The sequence below is a fragment of the Zootoca vivipara genome, chromosome 17, assembly GCF_963506605.1.
Source record: "Zootoca vivipara chromosome 17, rZooViv1.1, whole genome shotgun sequence".
NCBI lineage: Eukaryota > Metazoa > Chordata > Lepidosauria > Squamata > Lacertidae > Zootoca > Zootoca vivipara.
The window spans coordinates 7,589,750-7,610,308 of record NC_083292.1 but is presented as its reverse complement, the minus strand read 5'-3'; the positions used below and the strand labels follow the sequence as shown (position 1 = coordinate 7,610,308).

General features: G+C 46.5%; 1 protein-coding gene across 5 annotated transcripts in view; it reads left to right on the top strand.

The window, feature by feature from the left end:
- The window catches only part of RIMBP2 (RIMS binding protein 2), a 283,562-nt gene that overhangs the window by 63,984 nt on the left and 199,019 nt on the right, over positions 1 to 20,559 (top strand). The gene's annotated exons all lie outside the window — the stretch shown is intronic.

Below are 20,559 nucleotides of genomic sequence, written 5' to 3'. Positions count from 1 at the left end.
AGCATGGTGACAAATTAGTTTCAGGTTTTTCCTGAGGCTGCCCTTTACAGAACAAAAAATGTTGCATCCACACAATTAAAAAGAGCTTATCAAATCTTGCTTGACCCTCAGAGAGCATTTATGCTTTCAATGAGACAAATACATGGAGGAAGGCTTTCAGCCTTAAGAGCTAAATTGAACCTCCAGCTACAGGAGCACTTAGGAGTCTGGATTGCCTTGGTTGTGCGCTGCCAAAGGGTATCTTACTGGCAATGGCTGGAAATGGAATACTAATCCAGTTCAGCCTTAAATTTTTACATTCTCTCTTCTCCCTGTCTCCTGCCAGTGAGACTCCTGTTCCTTTAGCAGCTGCCTGACAGACAGAGATTTAACAGGAGAGTTTCCCTCATCACTGCATCTAGGGCTGTGCTCGGTGTTTACATGCAGAATTTTAGGAAGAAAAACATGTTTTGGGGAAGGAATGTGAATTGAATGAATCTTTCTTTGTGCCAGCCACCAGCCATAGCAATAAAATAACAATACGATATACAAAGAATAGAAATAAAGTCAATTATATAAAATACATTTTAGGGTTTTGAATCAATAGTAAAATAGTGGATGTTATTCTGATTGCCCAAGCTAAAAACCTTGCAACCTTTGCTGTCACCTGCTCAATGGGAAGGAATGTGTTTGCCTCCTTTGTTGCTATTCACTTCTTAGTAAGCAGAGGTTTAAAAAACAACCAAACAAGATGGGCTTAATATTGCTGGGAAAGGAGCCCCAATTGGCTGGGTCATCGCAGCCAGTGTGATGATGTCACAAAACCACAAAGCCGATTTGGAGTGAGGGCAAGGGTTTCTGTCTCTTGTTGCCGTTGTCCTCAGGGCTGTCTTAAGTGCCCCTGGCGCCGTGGTGTGCCGGATCCCTCCGGTGCCCCCCGTCCCATTTCCCAGCGCAGTGGACGGGCGGGCGCAGCGCGGCTGCCACAGGCGCTGCTGTGTGGCGGGCGGGCAGGCACAGCGCGGCTGCCGTGGGTGCAGCTGTGCGGCGGACCGGCCGGCCGACCAGCGGGCGGGCGCAGCTCGCGGCGCCCCCTTGGCGGGCCGGCTCCGTGGTGCCCTGTGCCACCCAGCCTGCATGTAGGGCCGGCCCTGGTTGTCCTGAACATGTGCTGAGGATGATGCGGGTAGACTGTGGTTTCTATGCGAAGGGGCGCTTGAGGGAGGAGCATGGTTGTTATAAGAATTTTAAGGTCTTATATATATAAAACAGATGCTCATAAATGTACCAAGCAAACACATACAAATATGTAAACCACATGTCTGAAACCCACAGAAAAGTCCTGAGACCATTTTCTTTCTCCCAAAATGACCTCAAATATTTCTCTGCAAGGTCGAAGGAAATGGGAAATCTCCCCATTGTCCCTGTGCTCACAAATCCTGCCTTAAGGACACATTTAGGGTGAGCCTGTGACTTGTGAACGGATTCAGGAATTAACTACTAGTTACAGGTAGGTAGCCGTGTTGGTCTGACACAGTCGAAACAAAAAAAATAAAATCCTTCCAGTACCACCTTAGAGACCAACTAAGTTTGTCATAGGTATGAGCTTTCGCGTCCATGCACACTTCTTCAGATAGGAATAAGTACCGGTAGTTATAATAACAAAAGAGTGGCCAAAACCAAGATAATGCAATCAGGTAACCTGGCAGACAGGAGATAAACAACACCCTCAGGATTCTGTTTTAGACCACCCCCTGTGATGTATGTATGATGTATTGGGGGTGGTTTGGAGTTTGAGGGTGGGCAATTTAAAAAGTCTATATAAGGGCAGGCACACCTTTTTTCTGGGTCCCCCCCTTGTGTGTGTGTGGGAGAGCACCCTGTTGCAACAGCTTTAATAAAGATCAGGCTTACTAGCTGCTTTGCTTCTCAATATTCTCTGGTTGGTCTCTGTTATTTCCTCCTACCGATAGAGAACCTACAAAAGGACTCTATATGGGCTCTTGGGTACCCCATAAGGGAAAAGGAGCAGTTTTTCCTCATAACAGTGGCCTATCATGTTGCAAACACTTTTGCCCCTTTCAAGTCCCGCCTTCCCAAAAAATGTAAGGGGTTTTAAGGGTTTGATGAGCTAGTTAATACAGCTTCTTAGGGTCTTAGGCAATGGAGGCAGTGAGAGATTTTACTTTCTTGGGCTCATTGATCACTGCAGATGGTGACAGCAGTCACGAAATTAAAAGACGCCTGCTTCTTGGGAGAAAAGCAAGGACAAACCTAGACAGCACCTTAAAAAGCAGAGACATCACTTTGCCAACAAAGGTCCGTATAGTTAAAGCTATGGTTTTCCCAGTAGTGATGTATGGAAGTGAGAGCTGGACCATAAAGAAGGCTGATCGCGGAAGAATTGATGCTTTTGAATTATGGTGCTGGAGGAGACTCTTGAGAGTCCCATGGACTGCAAGAAGATCAAACCTGTCCATTCTTAAGGAAATCAGCCCTGAGTGCTCATTGGAAGGACATATCGTGAAGCTGAGGCTCCAATACTTTGGCCACCTCATGAGAAGAGAAGAATCCTTGGAAAAGACCCTGATGTTGGGAAAGATGGAGGGCACAAGGAGAAGGGGACGACAGAGGACGAGATGGTTGGACAGTGTTCGCGAAGCTACGAACATGAGTTTGACCAAACTGCGGGAGGCAGTGCAAGACAAGAGTGCCTGGCGTGCTATGGTCCATGGGGTCACGAAGAGTCGGACACGACTAAACGACTAAACAACAAAGGGTCTGTTTGAGTTCCTGGGTGTGTAGCCAGAAGTTGAAGCAGTTTTGAGGAGACATGGTATGTTTACGCAGGCAGGGTTGAACTGGGGTGGCGGTGGTGGTATCCTGATCTTTCTGATTTTCTTTCTTACCTCCCTGTTTTGTGTGGAGAAGGATTTACATAACACCTTTCACCTTGTGGCTGCAGAGCTTGCCTGTAAATATTTTAGTGACTGCTCAGCTTTCAGCCTGACTATACCAATGACAGAGATCAAACATTTTCTGACCTTTTGTTAATCTTCTCTGTGAAACCAGAGGATGCCCTCGGTCTCCTTTTAGTGCTTGGAGAAAGAAGATGGCATATTTGGGGAGGAGGGTGGCCTTTCCTGCGCTGGCTGACTTCACACAAACACAATGCAAAGAAAGCATTAGGTGCTTCAGAAGGTCACACGCCTGGCTCATGTACCAGTAAATATAAAAGATTTGTCAAACAGCGTTGCTAGTTTGGAATGTCATAACCTCATTTTGTTTTTGTTTTTTGCACTTAGAGTAGGAGTGGGGATTTTATTTTCAGACTGAGCCCCTTTGGGCAACCTTCCAAGGACCACGTGACTATACCATAGCTGCCAAGTACCCCGTTTTCCCTGGGAAACCCCCGTTTTTACTTACCTTTTCCCGGTGGTCCCTCGTATCATTTCGTCTCCCGTTTTTCTCCATTATTTTCTCCTGCTGGCGGCCATTTTTTCTGATTTGCCCTTTTATGGGCACAAAAAATGGCCGCCGGCAGCTTCAAAAGTCGCATCTACGCATGACTGGAAGTGTGTAGACGCGACTTCCGGTGTCGGCGGCGGCCATTTTTGGTGCCCATAGAAGGGCAAAGCGACACCGGAAGTTACGTTGACGCAACTTCCGGTGTCACACGGCTGCCGGTCCCAGATTCTGCAGTCCGGGACTTGGAAGGTATGGACTATACCCTCCATCATTCTGCTGATCAAAATTGGGGTGCTCCTTTTTTTTGGTCCTGGGCTCTGGTGCGAGCTGGTTGATTTGCACCAGAGCGCCAGACCAAAAAACAGGACATTCTGGGTTATGATGAGAAGCCTGGATGGCTTCTGTAATTCTGGGATGTCCCGCTTAAATTGGGATGGTTGAGGGGTATGTCTGACATCAGTCCCAGAGGCAAAAATAGCTGGAGCAACCAATGTAAATTTTACATTTGTGTAGTGTAGGCTAATTTTTCCACACATGCTCCCACCTCTCTCTATCCTCCATCCTGATGAGCAAGAAGCATTATCAGAGTTTAAGGACAACACAGCCTGGTGCAGTGTTTCTGAAACTCCCTCCACTGGGGACCACTTAAGAAACTCCCATCCATCCACGCAGCACTGGCATTATCATCAAAACCAACAGTGTGTTATGAAAATAATGGGCCGTAGACCTAGGACTGGCCTTGCTATTGTTATTTGAGAAGCAAATTAAGATATGTTATTCAAGCCATTAATAATCCATTTCCTGTTAGACACCCACATGGAGATCACATTCTTATGGATAAAAGATTGTTAACTATGCAAAACTAGTACAGGAGAGTTTGGAAGGTTTTGCTTGCAGACAAACATAACATTGCAGAGCAGTCAAAGGCAACATTAACCAGAGACGAATTTCATGATGACTGTTCTCCCTTCTTTACTTTTATTAATGCCTCACCAGAAGAACCTAGATCACTGGTGTTCAACTGGTGGGCCTGATCCAAGGTGGGCCAAAACTGCAATTGGGTCCCCAAATGCAAGTTTGGATGAAAGGTGAGTCCTGGGTCTGAAAAGGTTGAAGGCACCTGAGCAGACCAACTGTTCACTTTCCTTTTTGGAGAGGTATGCTATCCTGGACTTTATCTCAACACTACATATTTCTTTATTCATATACCTATCATACAACCGACTCCCTCCAAGGTTTAAAAAAGGTGGTTGTTAACTTTGCAGGTCTGCTACTGCAATCAATCTTGTATGCCTGGCATTTATAGAATACAATATATTCTTTCTGATGTGTTTAATGAGGATGCAATGTTCACCTATGAATTTTCTCTCTCTTGACCTTTGGAATGTTTTGATTGGTTTGTATTGGTTTATTGGCTTTGTCCATATTAAAAAAGGTTTTGTTGTTGTCGTTTAGCACGCCAGGCACTCCTGTCTTCCACTGCCTCCCGCAGTTTGGTCAAACTCATGTTCGTAGCTTCGAGAACACTGTCCAACCATCTCATCCTCTGCCGTCCCCTTCTCCTTGTGCCCTCCATCTTTCCCAACATCAGCATCTTTTCCAGGGAGTCTTCTCTTCTCACGAGGTGGCCAAAGTATTGGAGCCTCAGCTTCAGGATCTGTCCTTCCAGTGAGCACTCAGGGCTGATCTCCCTCAGAATGGATAGGTTTGATCTTCTTGCAGTCCATGGGACTCTCAAGAGTCTCCTCCAGCACCATAATTCAAAAGCATCAATTCAAAAGGTTAATAATAATAATAATAATAATAATAATAATAATAATAATAATGTCCAAAAATATATTAAGAAAACCATGGGTCCTTTAACTGGAACATTTTTAGCATGTGTGGAGATCTGTAGACTGAGCTAGTGCTGCATTATAAAAAAGCTCCAAGCTGAAGCCTGCTTGACGAACCCAACCTTTATCAAAGTGGTTTCAGCAAGGAAAAGTAAACCAAATAGTTGGGCCAAGTACAGATTAATTGTTTCACAGCCCTTTTCGCCAACCACAGTTTGAGAACTTCTGACCCCAGTGCAATAGTTTGGTACATGTGGCTGTGCATTTTGAAGTAGCCATTTCAGCCTATCCTAGCTCCGTCCTTGTCTCGTGATGGTGCCCCATATTTACCAAAGGAGCTTAATATTTTTTATAGTAGGGGGAAATGAGCTTTGCTAAATAGGAAAGGGTTGCTGAACTCCTATCTCTGTAAGTGGCCTATGTTCTGTAGGTAAGGACAGGCAAGTTCCCCAATTCATTCACAGCTGATGAAGCTTCAAACTAGCCCAAAGTCACTCATTAAGCATCATTTGAACCCTGGCCTTCCAGGTCCAAGTCTAACCACTACACCTCACTGAGCCTCTTTGACTTTCTCTGGAGGTCTTTGTGCAGCAGTTGGTGTCCAGTCTGAGAGGTGAACATCAGGTTGATTTGTGTGAGCATCTACAGAGATCCCATGTCTCAAGCAGCCCTTGTCTCTGCTAAGACAGAAGCTGTATTTTGATATATCCAGTGTGGAACTCACACAGGTCAGAAGGCAACAGAATCCTATTATTTTCACGCACGCTCCACCCCTGTCATTATTTATTGCGCAGGGCAAGTTTACTCCTTGTTGTTGTTTTTGCAGTGGGAAATGAAAGCCCCTCATGGAAAATGTATATACATCAAAGACCTTTCTGTGGAGTGGGTGAAGAAGAGTTCGGTCAATTCTGCTCTCAAAGCTTCCTTGTTTTGGGGAATTGTTATTCTACAGCTGTATGGTGAGTCTCCCTTTGAAGTCAGAGGGAATGCACCATTGAACCTTCACTGAAGGAATTGCTGGTTTATTTGCTTGAAAGGATCTCTGGGATAGATCGTAGCGGCTACCAAAAGTGTTGGGGCGTGATTCATGTTTCTGCATTGTAGCATTAGAACTTGGGATCACCCAATCAGTAGCTTCAGGAGAGATGTAAGGGAGCTCTTTGACCAAAATGTGATTGTTGTAGAACAGGCATGTCCAACAGGTAGATCGTGATCTACTGGTAGATCACTGGACATCTGTGGTAGATCACCGGTAGATCAGTGGCTCCCCCCAAAGAAGCTAAAAAAACTTTGGCTCCCCTAAAAAAGCACAACATCTTTGCCCTGCACCCCTAAAATGACCTGAACCACCAAAAAACAGGGCTTTCCTTCCTAAAAGAAAGTTCAATGTTTCTTTCCTAAAGAAGCTCAACAACTTTTACATGAACCCCCCCCCCAACATGGGCCTTCCTCTTTCCTAAAAAAACCCACAACAACTTTGACCTGAACCTGACCAAAAGGGGGTAGATCACTCCCAGTTTTTAACTCTGTGAGTAGATCACAGTCTCTTGGAAGTTGGCCACCCTTGTTGTAGAATAATACTTTTTCTTTTTTCTTTAAGGACAGGTCTATCGATTGTTAGCGTACATGAAAGCTAGAGGACTGCACTATTTTCACCCATATTGGTACCAGGGCTGTCACCTGATTGGGAAAATACTGCCCCCCCCGAACAGTACATTTTCCACATGCCCCACTCCTATAAGAGAAGAGAAGTGGCTTGGTCTGGGTGAGGTGTGCTGTGGAACCTGCGGCCAATTGGCCAATGGGGGAGGTTAATGGTTAGAATTGGTTAGGAGGTTGTGCTAATAACGCCAAGGTTGCAGGTTCAATATGGGACAGCTGCATATTCCTGCATTGCAGGGTGTTGGACAAGATGACCCTTGGGGTCCCTTCCAACTCTACAATTCTATGATTCTATGAAGTGCTGATGTGGCATACATAGGGGTGGGCCATGTTGTCCCCTGCCAAGTGCGCAGGCCCAGGGGTGCAAAACCCACACCTTTCCACTCTGGGCTTTTTAGACACTCTTGAGGGTTGAGTAGGAATTTGTGTGGGGAGCTCCGACTGGCCTTTGGACTCTCCTTTCATTTGCCTCCTTTGCACTGTTGGGTGTTGGAGAGACAGTTTTGCAATTTAGCTCGTTTGGCATTTCCTCTGAGCAGGTAGCAGGCTTGAAAAAATGGCTGCTTGAAGACCTGAGGCATTATTGAGCTAGAGTGCCGCTCAGCCACCTACCTCTGGCTAGTGCTTTGGGGGTACTGGGGGTGCCCTTTACATCTTGAAAGCCCACCTGGGTGAACGCCGGCCAGCAGGGCCACACCACACCTGTCAGGCTCATCCCCAAGGTGCAGGAGAGTTTTCTTCTAAACCTTGCCTGCATGGCCTCAGCGTGCAGCCCAGGAGATTGGGGCGACAGAACCCTCCCCATTTATTACAAAATCACCTGCCCAGACAAATTTAATTTGGTTCGTTCAGACTGGTTTGTTCAGTTTGTTGCAGATCCTCTGACGTGTTTTGCTTACTAAATGAAACCTGTGTCTCAAGGCTATTTGTCTTGACTCTTGTTTGGTGTATTGGCAAAGCCTCTTTGCTGACTTAAAGGAACCGAATCTCCCTATGCTCTCAGTGCCCTGCCCCACCTCCTGCCTCTGTTTTTTTCGCTGCCTGTTTGCTTGCCATTCCTTCTGTGCTTGCAATTCACGATCCCTCCAAGAGGGAAAGGGTAAAGCATGCAGCAGTTCCTACCTGCTCCACCTTACTCTTTTCCCTGCTTGCTCATTCAGAGAAGGTGGGTGAACTCTGTGTAGAGGACTCTTCTGCAGGTGAGAAGTGGATTTGGGAGCAGATGGCGGCATTCCTCCAGGCCGCATAGATTGGTCATCTCTTCTGCATAAATCTTCCCTGCGATCCCTAACCTACATTTTATCGCCACATGCTGGCTTGGGTATGCAGGGGAGCCCGCGGGCCTGCTGGCCCCAACCTTGTTATTTTATTTCAGTGATCTCTATGCAATTCCCTTTGCTCAAGCAGTTTTCAACAAAACAAAGATCAAGATATGCAAAACAATGCAATCCTTAAAAACCCACAACGAATCAAAGAAGGACAATTACAGCAGCAGTCGGATTATCTGCTCCAAACACCCACTGGGAAAAAAGCTGTCATTTAACTAACTGCCTAAAACCGTAGAGAGAGAGATGGGGCTATAGGCACATCTCAATCGGGAGCCACCACCATTAAATGCCACATTTCTTCCCATTTGCTCAAGGCAGAGCAACTGGTTCTCTTCCTACTCACCCTGTTCTATCTCCACAACAACCTTGTGAGGTAGGTTGAACTGATAAAGAGGGACTGGCCCCAAGTTACCTAGTGAAGTTTGCAGCTGAACCTGGGTCTCTCCAGTCTAGTCCAGCTCTGTCAACAGCACAACACCTGACTCCTGATTATCCCAAGAATTGTATCTGCACTGAGCCCGATAGAAGGTGGCTTCGTACAGCTTGGCTGGGTGTGATATTCAGTATCTGCAGGAGGAGAACAAACAAGCAAAACAAAGCCCTCAATGGCTATTTTCAAGCTTTGCCTCTTGTACATTTGATTAAGAGTGTGTGAAGGTGCCTCATTATTGACAAATTACTGCTGCTCCTGTCTTCAAAACCCTAGGAAACTTCTTATCTGCCAGCAGGAATGTCAGAATTTTAATGCACTTTCTGCCTGTGTGTTTGGGTTTAGTGTAGTTGCTATGACATACATGAAGACATTTGCTGAGCTCATTCAAAGGGATTTTTGTGTTGGGGAAATGCTGCCTGAAACCTCTTATCTGTATGCCTCCCAGGGATGCAGGGCTCTTTCATCCATTGCTAGTGGATTCTCACTCTTTATTTTAGGGGGGGGGGGAATGATCCAAATCTAATGTGAAATGTGTGAACAATGGCTTTGTTTGAAAAATGGCTTCCTTCTCTCTGTGCTTCTTTTTTTGTACTTAATATAATAGTGATACTTTTGCTTAAGGAGAAAAATAGGCATTGGATAGGCAGCACTGGTGATCTGGGGTCTCCAAAAGCCAAAATTGTTGTCTTTTCTGGCTGAAGAATTGATGTTGGATTTAGATATCAGCAGTATGATCATGAGGGACCCAGGTGGCGCTGTGGGTTAAACCACAGAGTCTAGGGCTTGCTGATCAGAAGGTCAGCAGTTCGAATCCCTGTGACAGGGTGAGTTCCCATTGCTTGGTCCCAGCTCCTGCCAACCTAGCAGTTCGAAAGCACGTCAAAATGCAAGTAGATAAATAGGAACCGCTACAGCGGGAAGGTAAACGGCGTTTCCATGTGCTGCTCTGGTTTGTCATGCTGGCCACATGACCGGGAAGCTATACGCCGGCTCCCTCGGCCAATAATGCGAGATGAGCGCGCAACCCCAGAGTCGGTCACGACTGGACCTAATGGTCAGGGGTCCCTTTACCTTTACCTTTAATATGATCGTTATCTTTTTACTCTCTCTCTTTCTTTTGTGCAGGGCATCCTCAATAGCTCGGAAAGTGACAGGAACCACAAGCAATGTAGAATGCATTCTAGCATGCATAACATAAATGCAAGCACCAGATTGGACCATAAAATCTTCTAGTCTAGGTTTGTTCAGTTTTTGGCCCACTAAGGCACAACGCCAGCCATTGCCAGGCCTTGGAAGAGCCAGGATCCAGGCTGCTAGTTCTGGGATGGCAGGGGTGCAAGCTTTCATCCCAAGTGGAACAGAAGGAGTTATGCAGTCCAGAATGGTTAGGGATTAAGTTCTGAGGTGGCAGAAGAGGCAAGAGAGAAGGCACTGAGGCCAGGGTTTGGCAACTTGGTTCCCTCCAGCTGTTTTGGATTTCCATTAGCCCCAGTCACCTCCATGCTGGCTGAGGCTGATGGGAATTATAGTTCAAGACTTCTGGAGAGCACCACGCAGCCAAAAGCTGGCTTAGGCAATGTCCTCACACAAGAGACAAGTTGATTGGGCTGAGGAGCCCGACCTTATTTCCATGTGAAATATGAAGGGTGTCATACGGCGTCCTCTGCTTACGCAACAGCCACATCGGAACAGAGAAACTGCACATGATGTGTGTGTTTATTTTGCAGCAGACTGCCTTGTGCTTTCTTCCGAAGCAATTCCACCACTCTATTCTTCCTTTTAAAAAGCATTTATATATAGCAGGGTGGCTGCTTTCCTCTTTCCTGCTCCAGCATGACCTCGAAATAGTTTGCCAAATGCCAGTGCAGCCGCAGATCATTAGAATAGCTAAAAGAACAAGAGGTTGCATCACTTTTGCAAAGGCCGCCTCTGCCTCTGGAAGGAAGCCATCGAGTTGGCACTGAGCTTCTTGGATGAGACAGCTTCACCTTTGCCCTTGCACCTCGCAAGATGCTGCGGGGCTTTCTGTCCCGAAAGATGGCATTTTTGTGGCAGTGCGCATAGACAAGTAACAAGCAGCATGCAGCTTCACCTCATCGGCTGTGTCAGTGGTTTTGCCCTCGCAGCCTCTTCCTCAACCTCTGACCTCTTTGCCTGCCTTGCCTCTTTTGATCCCATTGGCTGATCTACTTTGTGTGTCACACAGAGAGCCTTTTTCACTCTCTGGTCTGTGTTCAGCAAAGCTGCTCTGATGTCACAGTAGACTTTGAGCCTGGCAGCTGAGCTGAGTTGCTAACTGGGAAATGCAGATTCTTTTAGATTTAGAATTTCAGGGCTCTCAGGCAACTCTTACTAAATGAGGAGAGAGCAGCAACTACTTTGTGGTACTATGCGATCCTCTGATCCATTAAATCCAGTTCCAAAGTTTACCATAGCTTTCCATGTATAATACACCCCCATGTATAAGACGACCCCTAATTTTTTAGGACTCGAAATGGGATGGAAATGGGGGGAGATTGCCCAGAGTTGTTGAGCTTTTTTGGAGGGAGGATGGCCCAGAGATTGCCCAAACACCAATCACCAGCCCAATCACCACTGACAATCTCCTCATGTCTCCCCCAATCGCATGTTCCCCCTCTGCACTATCAGTGTATAAAACGACCCCCAAATTTTAACATTTGACTATAGTATATAAAAAAAACCACTCATCTTATACACAGAAAAATTCAGTATTCTCTTCCGAGTGCTTAACAGACAGTCAATTCAATCCAGTTGTTACCAATCTTTTATTCTTTACTATTTTTATTTCACAATACGAAGTTCCAAGGGGTGGCCAGAATCCCTCAAAACTCCCCCAAGGTTGTCACTCTCTATCTCCTTTCAGGCAAAGGTCTTAGTTGCGTGTTCAGACCCAGAGACCTCCCCCCTATATAAATTCACACATGACTCAAATTTGGGTTTGGTTTTTGGCAGAATTTAGGCCACTACTTTATAGATTACAGAAAGTGAGTGGTTGCATAGGCTCTGGTCCGACTAGCTCCCTGCACCCTTGCAGGTAGCGCTGACCCATGGCACCAGCATAGGTCAGCCAAGGGTGAACACCTGGAATGGCAGAAAGCCGGGAACAGGCTATGTCTGCCACCCAGATGTCCCCCTGGACTCAGGCACGGGCACAACCTCCTCTCAGGGGTTGACGAAACCATTTGAGTCCCTGGATTCCTTTAACGGAATACCCTTCACACAGGGATGGCGAGAGCGTTCTCCCATCCCTATCACCTGAACCAGTGCCTATCCGCAACCTTACAAGTTGTGACGATTTGCTATGCAGCAGGCGAAACCCAAATGGCATCAGCCAAGTGGGGGAAATTCCTGCCGTGCCCCTGTCCCAATGACAGACAACACACGACAGCCTAGCAAGCTCAAGCTCAACAAAACCCTAAAAGTAGGGTGAGGTGCAGGGGCGTACCCAGGATCAAAACTGGGGGGGGGGGCAAGAGAGGGGAAGAGAAAGGGAAGAAAGGAAGGAAGGAAGGAAGGAAGGAAGGAAGGAAGGAAGGAAGGAAGGAAGGAAGGAAAGAAAGAAAGAAAGAGAAAGAAAGAAAGAAAGAAAGAAGGGGTGAGAGAGAGAGAAAGGAAGAAAGAAAGAGGGGGGAAGGAAGGATGGAGCTCCCGTCCGCCATCTGCCCGCAGCTCAGGCTGCTTCTCGCCCTCCCTACATTCCTGTCGCTGGCTGCAGCCGCAGAGGGGGCGGAAACAGCCCAATTTCCATAACCCTCCCTTCAGTTTTCGGAGGGAAAAGCGCAGGTTATGGTCCGTAAAATACGGTGTTTTTTTTTGTTGCTTCCAGGGGGCAGCTGCCCCCCTGCCCCTCGCTGGGTATGCCCATGGCGAGGTGGGCAGGTGTTCTGAATGCAAGCACTGAAAGAGGAAGCTCTGGGTCACATGCATGGGTATATATAGGTCCTTCGATCCGTTTGGACTGCGCCCCATTGGCCACATTGAACCCAACATCGAGGGACCTACCAATCAGTTGTTGTGGCTGACCAATCCTACCCACCCACAACACAGGGTGTTGGTCTCCAGGTCTCACCGCAACACACACCCTCTTTGAGGGAGGACCCGATTCGCAAAGAGGTATCTTTAAAGTCCACTCTTCCCAAAAACTCTGCATTCCATTGCTTTGGGGGAGGGTCGACAATGCAGTTCCCAAAGAAAAAAACATGACTTAAAATATTGCCTCCCCTCCCCTCCTTCCACCGCTCAAATAAAGCAGAAATTAGCATCTTTCATTCTTTCCAAACCTTTCCAAACAGTTGATTTTCTCCTGCAGCATAAATCAGGATCTTTTCAGAGGGGTGCCTCTTCGCTTGCCAATTATGTCCGAATTCAAAGGTATTCTGCAGCTCACCACGGTCCCTTGCTGGGGCTGTCCTTGGATGGGGCCATTGAGGCCGGTGCCCTCGCCTTTTTGTCCGGGAGATGGGGATTTCCACCTCCGCTCACAGACAAATAAATAAATAAATAAATGGCATTAATGGACAGCCTCGAAAGGTGTGGGGAGGCACCCCCCCTTACCTCCCAGCTGGCACCCCTCCCGGGCGCTGGAGTGCCTGAGAGGGCGATATGCTGGGTTCCCTGCAAAACAGAAAGTTGACCCAGTCCCAGGGAACAATAGGGGACCTGTAGCTCTGTGCAGGGAATAGGGGTCTCACAACAACTCTGAGCACCTTTAACAAACTGTAGCTTCAATTATTTTGGGCGGTGGAGATGAGGGGGAGCCATGGGTGTTTGAATTGGTCTCGTACTGTTTGAAATGTATATTGCAAATGAGGCCTCCTTGTTTTCTCAGAGTATCTGCAGGAAAATGGTGGTTTTCAAATGCCTGGAAAGTGATGGAGTGTTGTTTTTAGCTGCGGCATTAAGGAAAGTCTAATCCAGTGTGGAACTCTTCTCTGGGGTTGATCTGAACGTCCAAGAGCCTTTCTCTCTCCCCCCCCCCCGCATCCCCATTCACAGCGGCTCCTGGCAGAGTCACGATCTGAACCAGGGACTGTTTCTGCCCCAAAGCTTGCTTTTAAGTCCTGATTTCAGACACGGCGATAAAAAAAAAGATGCTTAGTGCTGTGTCTGTACCACGTGTGATTCATTGTTCTCAACTGAGTCTCCAGACAGCTGAGAATTTTTCAAGCTAGAAGATTTGATTTCCAGACAGGTTTAAACCCCAGTGCATCTCTCTTTCAAAATTAAGAACTCCAGGCCTCTTCCACCTGCAAGGAAGGGGATTTTGATGGCATCATTTCGACCCGCAATACATTCATTTCCCTTATGTGGGCATCTTTTCACAATGTAATCTCTTTCTGCTTGTGGCCATACCGTCATGCCTTTGGGGCTAGGAGCTCTAACCTGTGTTTCAAAGCAGTGCGCCAGAGCAGAAAACACTTTTTTAAAAAATGTCGAACCTGGGTGGGTGAGATATTTTGTTTTCTTTTATGAAATTGCCTAGGTTCCATCTCTGATTAGTCATCTTTTTCCTTTTGTGGCTGGTGGGACTTCAGCCAATATGTGTGAATGTGAATTCCTTTCCCTTAAGGCAGGCATGTCAAACCTGCGGCCCTCCAGATGTTTTGGACTACAATTCCCATCTTCCCCAACCACTGGTCCTGCTAGCTAGGGATCATGGGAGTTGTAGGCCAAAACATCTGGAGGGCCGCAGGTTTGACATGCCTGCCTTAAGGCCTTCAGATAAATTGAGGCTTAAGACACCTGTGGTTGCTGTAATGGGGAACCATAGTGGATTTTACACAGATGGGGAGAGTGAAAGCCCAGGGACATTTGAATGTGCACTGTTCCCAGGTGGGATACAGATATAGACAGCCAGGACCAGCAGGGGTGGATTTAGGGCTGAGTGAGCAGTGCACACTGACTTGGTGCTGAGCTGGGGTGGGGGGTGGGGAGACACCATCTCAAAGTTTGGTAAGCAAGGTGCTGGGCTTTGGGAAGGAGTGTGGGGCTCTGACAGGGTCCTAGAGTCCTCCCACATGCTTCCCAAAGCCTAGTTATACTTTTCCCAGCTTTGAAAAGGAGATGGGGGGGCACTAGGATCCTGCTGGCACCTCCTTCACCGCCTTTGGGAAGGCAGCATGGGGGGGGCAGACATCCAATTTTGGCCTCACATGGGGTGCCATAGCACCCTGGGGAGCATGGATGTGCTAATCTCTTTTCTAGCAAAACAGCCGCAGGCGAATGGAGGCTGTTTGAAGGAGAGACAGAGCTTTGATTTTTTAGCTCTGGATGTAAGATATGAATTAAGGTATTTACCTATGCTAGGATCAGTATATCTAGCACAGGGGTTACCAAACTGAGGCCCGAGGGCCAGATGCGGCCCAATCGCCTTCTAAATCCAGCCCGCGGACGGTCTGGGAATCAGCATATTTTTACATGAGTAGAATGTGTCCTTTTATTTAAAATGCATCTCTGGGTTATTTGTGGGGCATAGGAATTCGTTCATTATTATTTTTTCAAAATATAGTCCGGCCCCCACAAGGTCTGAGGGACAGTGGAGCGGCCCCCTGCTGAAAAAGTTTGCTGACCCCTGATCTAGCATATTATGCAACTATCTAAATGTAACTTTATTGCTTTAAGTTGTTTAGGAGTAAAGTTCTGTAGTAAAGCTTTTGAACCATATTTTTGGACTGGAGAATTTTCATTTCAAAGAAGAGTCAGTTTTTATTCATCCCATTTGCTTCCACATGTGCAATACATTAATAGCCTCAATACCTCTGACATGCTTTGACATGGCTACACTGTGCTCTTGAACTGTAAGAATGCCTCTTGCTTGCCTGGATGGAAAATGGAGAGATATGGAAGGGACTGGCAGGCTAGAAACATCTGAGTTTAGCATGAATGGAATGTGCCTGATGTTACAAAGTTTAAGGCAGGGGTCCCCAAACTACGGCCCCCGGGCCGGATGCGGCCCAATCGGCCTTCCAATCCGGCCCGCGACGACCCCCGCCGCCCGCTGCCGCCGCCCGCTCTCACGGCGCGCGGCGCAGCGGCGATCTGAAAAATCGGCAAAAAATCGCCGAAAATCCTTTGTGCGCATGCGTACGGGCCTCTCCCGACCCGGAAGAGGTCATTTCTAGTGCACTTCCGGGTCGGGGGAGGCCCATACGCATGCGCACAAGCGATTTTCGCCGATTTTTTTTCCGCCCGTGTGCGTGTGCGCATGCGCACGGGCGCGCACTCCCCCGCCCTCCGGCCCGCTGCGCGCGCACTCCCCTGCAGTCCGGCCCACCGCGCGGTCGGCGCGGCGGGCACCGGCCCGCCGCTCGGTAAGTCTGGGGACCCCTGGTTTAAGGGTTCCTTCACTCACTTTCCCTTTTGTCCCTGGTCCTTTCCACCACCAGCAAAAATAAAAAAAAGCAAGCGGAAATTGCTGGAGTTTACACATTAGTCTGTGGTCAGGAATGGAAATCTGACAACTGAATATGATCACTATTTGCTCATGCTGTTCTTGTTTTAAAGTCTGCAAGTGATGCGTTATCAATTACTTTTTATAAAAACATTGCTTTGTTGTTTCCTTTACACTGAAATGAATGCAAGTTTTGTATATAGTTACGTAACTTTACATTAAGTAGCGAGCAGCAAGACAAATAACATACCGTAGTTATTTGGCGGACCCCGAAATGCAGCAGGGCAGAAACAGCGCTGATTGTGATTAATACAAGTTACAACAGAAACTGCTGCCTTCTTATGCCCCTTCCCCTGGAAGGCGTTTACCTTGCTAGCCAGGGTAGATGACCCTCACAATTAAAAGAAGTTGCCACAGGATGAAGCAGGAATTTGTTCAATCTGTCATTTTACAATTCATATTGATGATGATGGCCACCTTCAAATAGCACGTGGAAGATGGGGTACACCTGTTTTCTGCTGCTCCAGGGGGTAGAACCCAAACCAATGGATTCAAATGACGAGAAAAGGGATTCTGGCTAAGCATTAGGAAGAACTTTCTGGTGGTAAGAGCTGTCTGACGGTGGAATGGACTTCCTAGGAAGGTGGTGGCACAATCTGGCTAGTTTGTAGTTTGAGCCCACCCAGAAACAGTTGTGGGCAGGATTTCTGCATTGCAGGGGGTTGAACTAGATGACCCTTGGTATCCCTTCCAACTCTACGAATATATGATTCTTCACTTGAGGTTTTTAAACAGAGGTTGGATGGCCACCTGCCATGTATGATTTAGTTGGGATTCCTGCATTGCAGGGGGTTGGACTAGATGACCCTCAGGGTCTCTCAGCTCTACAATTCTATGATTCAATGAAATGGTTAGGAGTGCACGAAGCGTTTCAGAGCAATATTGTTTTTGCACAAAGATGTGTATGAATACTATCAACTTATGCTGAAGATTACAATATTGGTTGGGTTTGTGTGCGCGCGCGCATGATGGAGGGAAGGAGGGGGAGAGATCCTCAAAAGCAGATTTTTTCAAATGTCATGTTGATGGAAAATAAACTACAAAGTGCTTTGCTTCGTTAAGGGCATAGAAGAACAAATGCATCGCTTTCAAGTTCAATTTATCTTTCCCTTTTGATGTGTTCCTTGGTGTAAGATCTATGCTTAGATCTTCCTTTCTTTTTAAAAATTCTCCCTGTCATCAACATATTGTTTCACAAGTGCGTTATTGCTTAACATTCCATTTGGTGAGTTTGTCAAAGGTCATACGGTTAGTCACTGTAGAGGATGCTTCCCTCTGTGATTTTTTTTTGGGGGGGTATTGTATTGTGTGTTACATGCTTTCACCTTTCTGAAATGAATTGTTTATCTGACCTTCAAGCTGTTCGATGCACTAAACTCAAGTTGTGGATTCTGCGAGTTGCCATAGGCCAAAGGAATGAAAAAGAATATAAACAAAGTATGTCAAGAAACTGATCACTCAGCAGCTTGAAACATCATAACTAGACAGTGGAAAGAGCCTTCAGGAGTGAATATAGACCACTGGTTCCAAAATGTATGGGAAACTGCCCTATTAGAAAAGTTAACCAATGAACTTAAACTAGCACGAGGACAAGCAAAGGAGGATGCCTTCACCCCGGTGTGGCTCCCCTTTATCACATATACAGCACAACAAGACAATGATCTATTCCCCCATACACTCATACCTCGGTTTAAGTATGCCTTGGTTTGAGTATTTTCAGTTTAAGTACGCTGACCTGTCTGGAACGGATTAATCCACTTTCCATTACTTTCAATGGGAAAGTTCGCTTCAGGTTAAGTACACTTCAGGTTAAGTACGGACTTCCGGAACCAATTACACTCATACCTCGGGTTAAGTATGCTTCAGGTTGAGTACTCCGCGGACCCGTCTGGAACGGATTAATCCACTTTCCATTACTTTCAATGGGAAAGTTCACTTCAGGTTAAGTACGCTTCAGGTTAAGTATTTTCGCTGCTGGCAGCCGCCATCTTCACATAGTTCCGATAAAATCAAGTCTAAGCGTCTGCTCAGTAATTTCCCCAAACCAGTTGCATCAAACATCAAACATTAGCCTTTCCAGGGGAGATTTACCAAATCAAACTGGAAATACAAATATAATGACATATTAAAGGCTCAGTGGCTGGGTTGTTTAGCAGAGTAATTCCTCTCTCCTCGCTCAAAGCATATCCAAAACTTAAATCCAAATTTTCATCTTAAGAAATGGAACTTGATGAGCTCACAGAGACAGCGTCCAGGAGAGCCAGACACTCTTGGGGGCTTTCCATCCAGTGCCCCCCAGCCCCTCCTTCCTTCCAAATTTGGGGCTGGGTTGTTGGGCATCCACAGATAAGACTGTGTCTTCCCGTACCCCCTGGGAAGATTTTGGGAGGCTGATTACTCCCATCTCAGCCTCTAATTACCCCGTTAGAGCTGCAGCGATGGAATTTTCAGCCATCTTCCGTGGCGCCTCAAGCGGAAGTCCCCTAACAGTTACCTTGTTCAGCCCACATTTTACCACCTTCCTTGTGAGAATATCATGGGGGACTTTGTAAAAAACCTTACTGAAATCAAGACATACTATTGTAATTCCATCAAGAAATCAGATTGGACTGGCATGACTTATTTTTGAGAAACCCATGCTGGGTCTTAGTAATCACAGTATCCTTTTCTAAATGCTCACAGACCGACAGTTGAATTATCTGTTCTAGAATCTTCCCTGGTACTGATGTCAAGCTCACTGGTTGGTAGTTACCAGGGTCTTCCTTTCCTCCCCTTTTTGAAGATGGGGACAACATTTGCCTACCTCCACTCTGTAGGGACTTCACCTGTCCTCCAAGAATTCTCAAAGATAATAGACAGAGGCTCTGAAATTACACCAGCAAGCTCCTTTCGTACCCTTGGATGCCAGTGTGGACAAGCAAAGCAGTACTGAGGCTTTTAAAGCTTCTTGTGTCTTTAATTAAAAGCTTCCTGTTTACGGCTTCTAGCCATTTTATTGACTCTTGTAGAGCACAGCTGGATAATTAGGGATGAGCAGCCTCTTAATTGCCCTTGAATAGTTTCTTTTAATCTGCCCCCAGAGGCAGTATGTTTCTTAATACTATTTGTTGGAAACAGCAGGAGGGGATAATGTTCTTATACGCAGGTTCTGCTTTGAGACTTCATACAGGAATCTGGCCACTGTGAGGACAGGGGTGTGGGTTGACCATTGGCCTGATCCAGCTGGAATCTTCATATCCTAAATGGCCCAGTGTCAATTTCTGTTCTCTCCTGGAGTTTAAAAGAAGGAAAGGCTTTAGTTACTGATTTCCTATCATTTTTTGTTCTTCCACATTCTTTTCATGATAAAAATAACAAAATACAGTGGTACCTCAGGTTATGTACCTGATTCGTTCCGGGGTGCGGTTCGTAACCCGAAAAGTACGTCACCTGAACAAGCGCGAAACCGCGCTTCTGTGCATGTGCGAATTGTGAAGAATGCTTCAAACTGCACGCGGGGCGAAAAATACTTCCGGGTTTGCGGAGTACGCATCCCGAAAGTACGTAACCCGAAGCAAACATAACCCGAGGTATGACTGTAGTGATATTCCATGACAACAATGGCTGGGGTTGAAGGACGTTTATTAGGATAATAATATTGTCGTTCAAGTCCCCCCAAATGCCAAGTTCCTCTGAACATTTTAGTATCAACAGTGTAGTATCCAGGGCCGGCCCACCTGTGAGGCAAGGTGAGGTGACTGCCTCAGATAGCAGGATTTATTGGGGCAGCAGATCCTTTTTTTAAAAAAAATAATTTTTATTAGTTTTACAAAAATAGAACAAAACAGACATATCAAATTCATCCACCCTTTTCCACCCCCACGAGCCCCCCCCCTGCCATGAGAGAGACCCATGCAGGGCGAGCAGTCAAAGGTGGTCTATTTTGTAGCTGGGTTTATCCCCTCCCCCCCTCCCCCCCTGAGCCCACCTCTGCCACCAGTGGGCCCTAGGGTAATGAGAGAAGACAAAGGAGGATGTCCACCCAGCCACCCATCCATACATGTCTTTAAAAAAGAGAAATAAAAAATAAAAAGGAAGAAAGAATATCGAAAAAAGAAAAAAGAAAAAAAGAAAAAAGAAAAACTTCCCCGTATCTTTCCCCTATTGATTTTCATATTTTATTATACTTATTAATTGCAGTTTCATTCTGATAATTTCCACTCCTAATCTTTAACATAAATTCATACAGCTTATCATTGTCCTTATACTTTATCTCTTATTCTGGTTACCATAAAATTCATCTTCTCCCATCCCACAGGACCCCTCCTGCCACGAGAAGGCCCCATGCGTGGCGGGCAGTTGGAGATGATGCATTTTATAGCCTGGTCTTTCACCGCCCCCCTC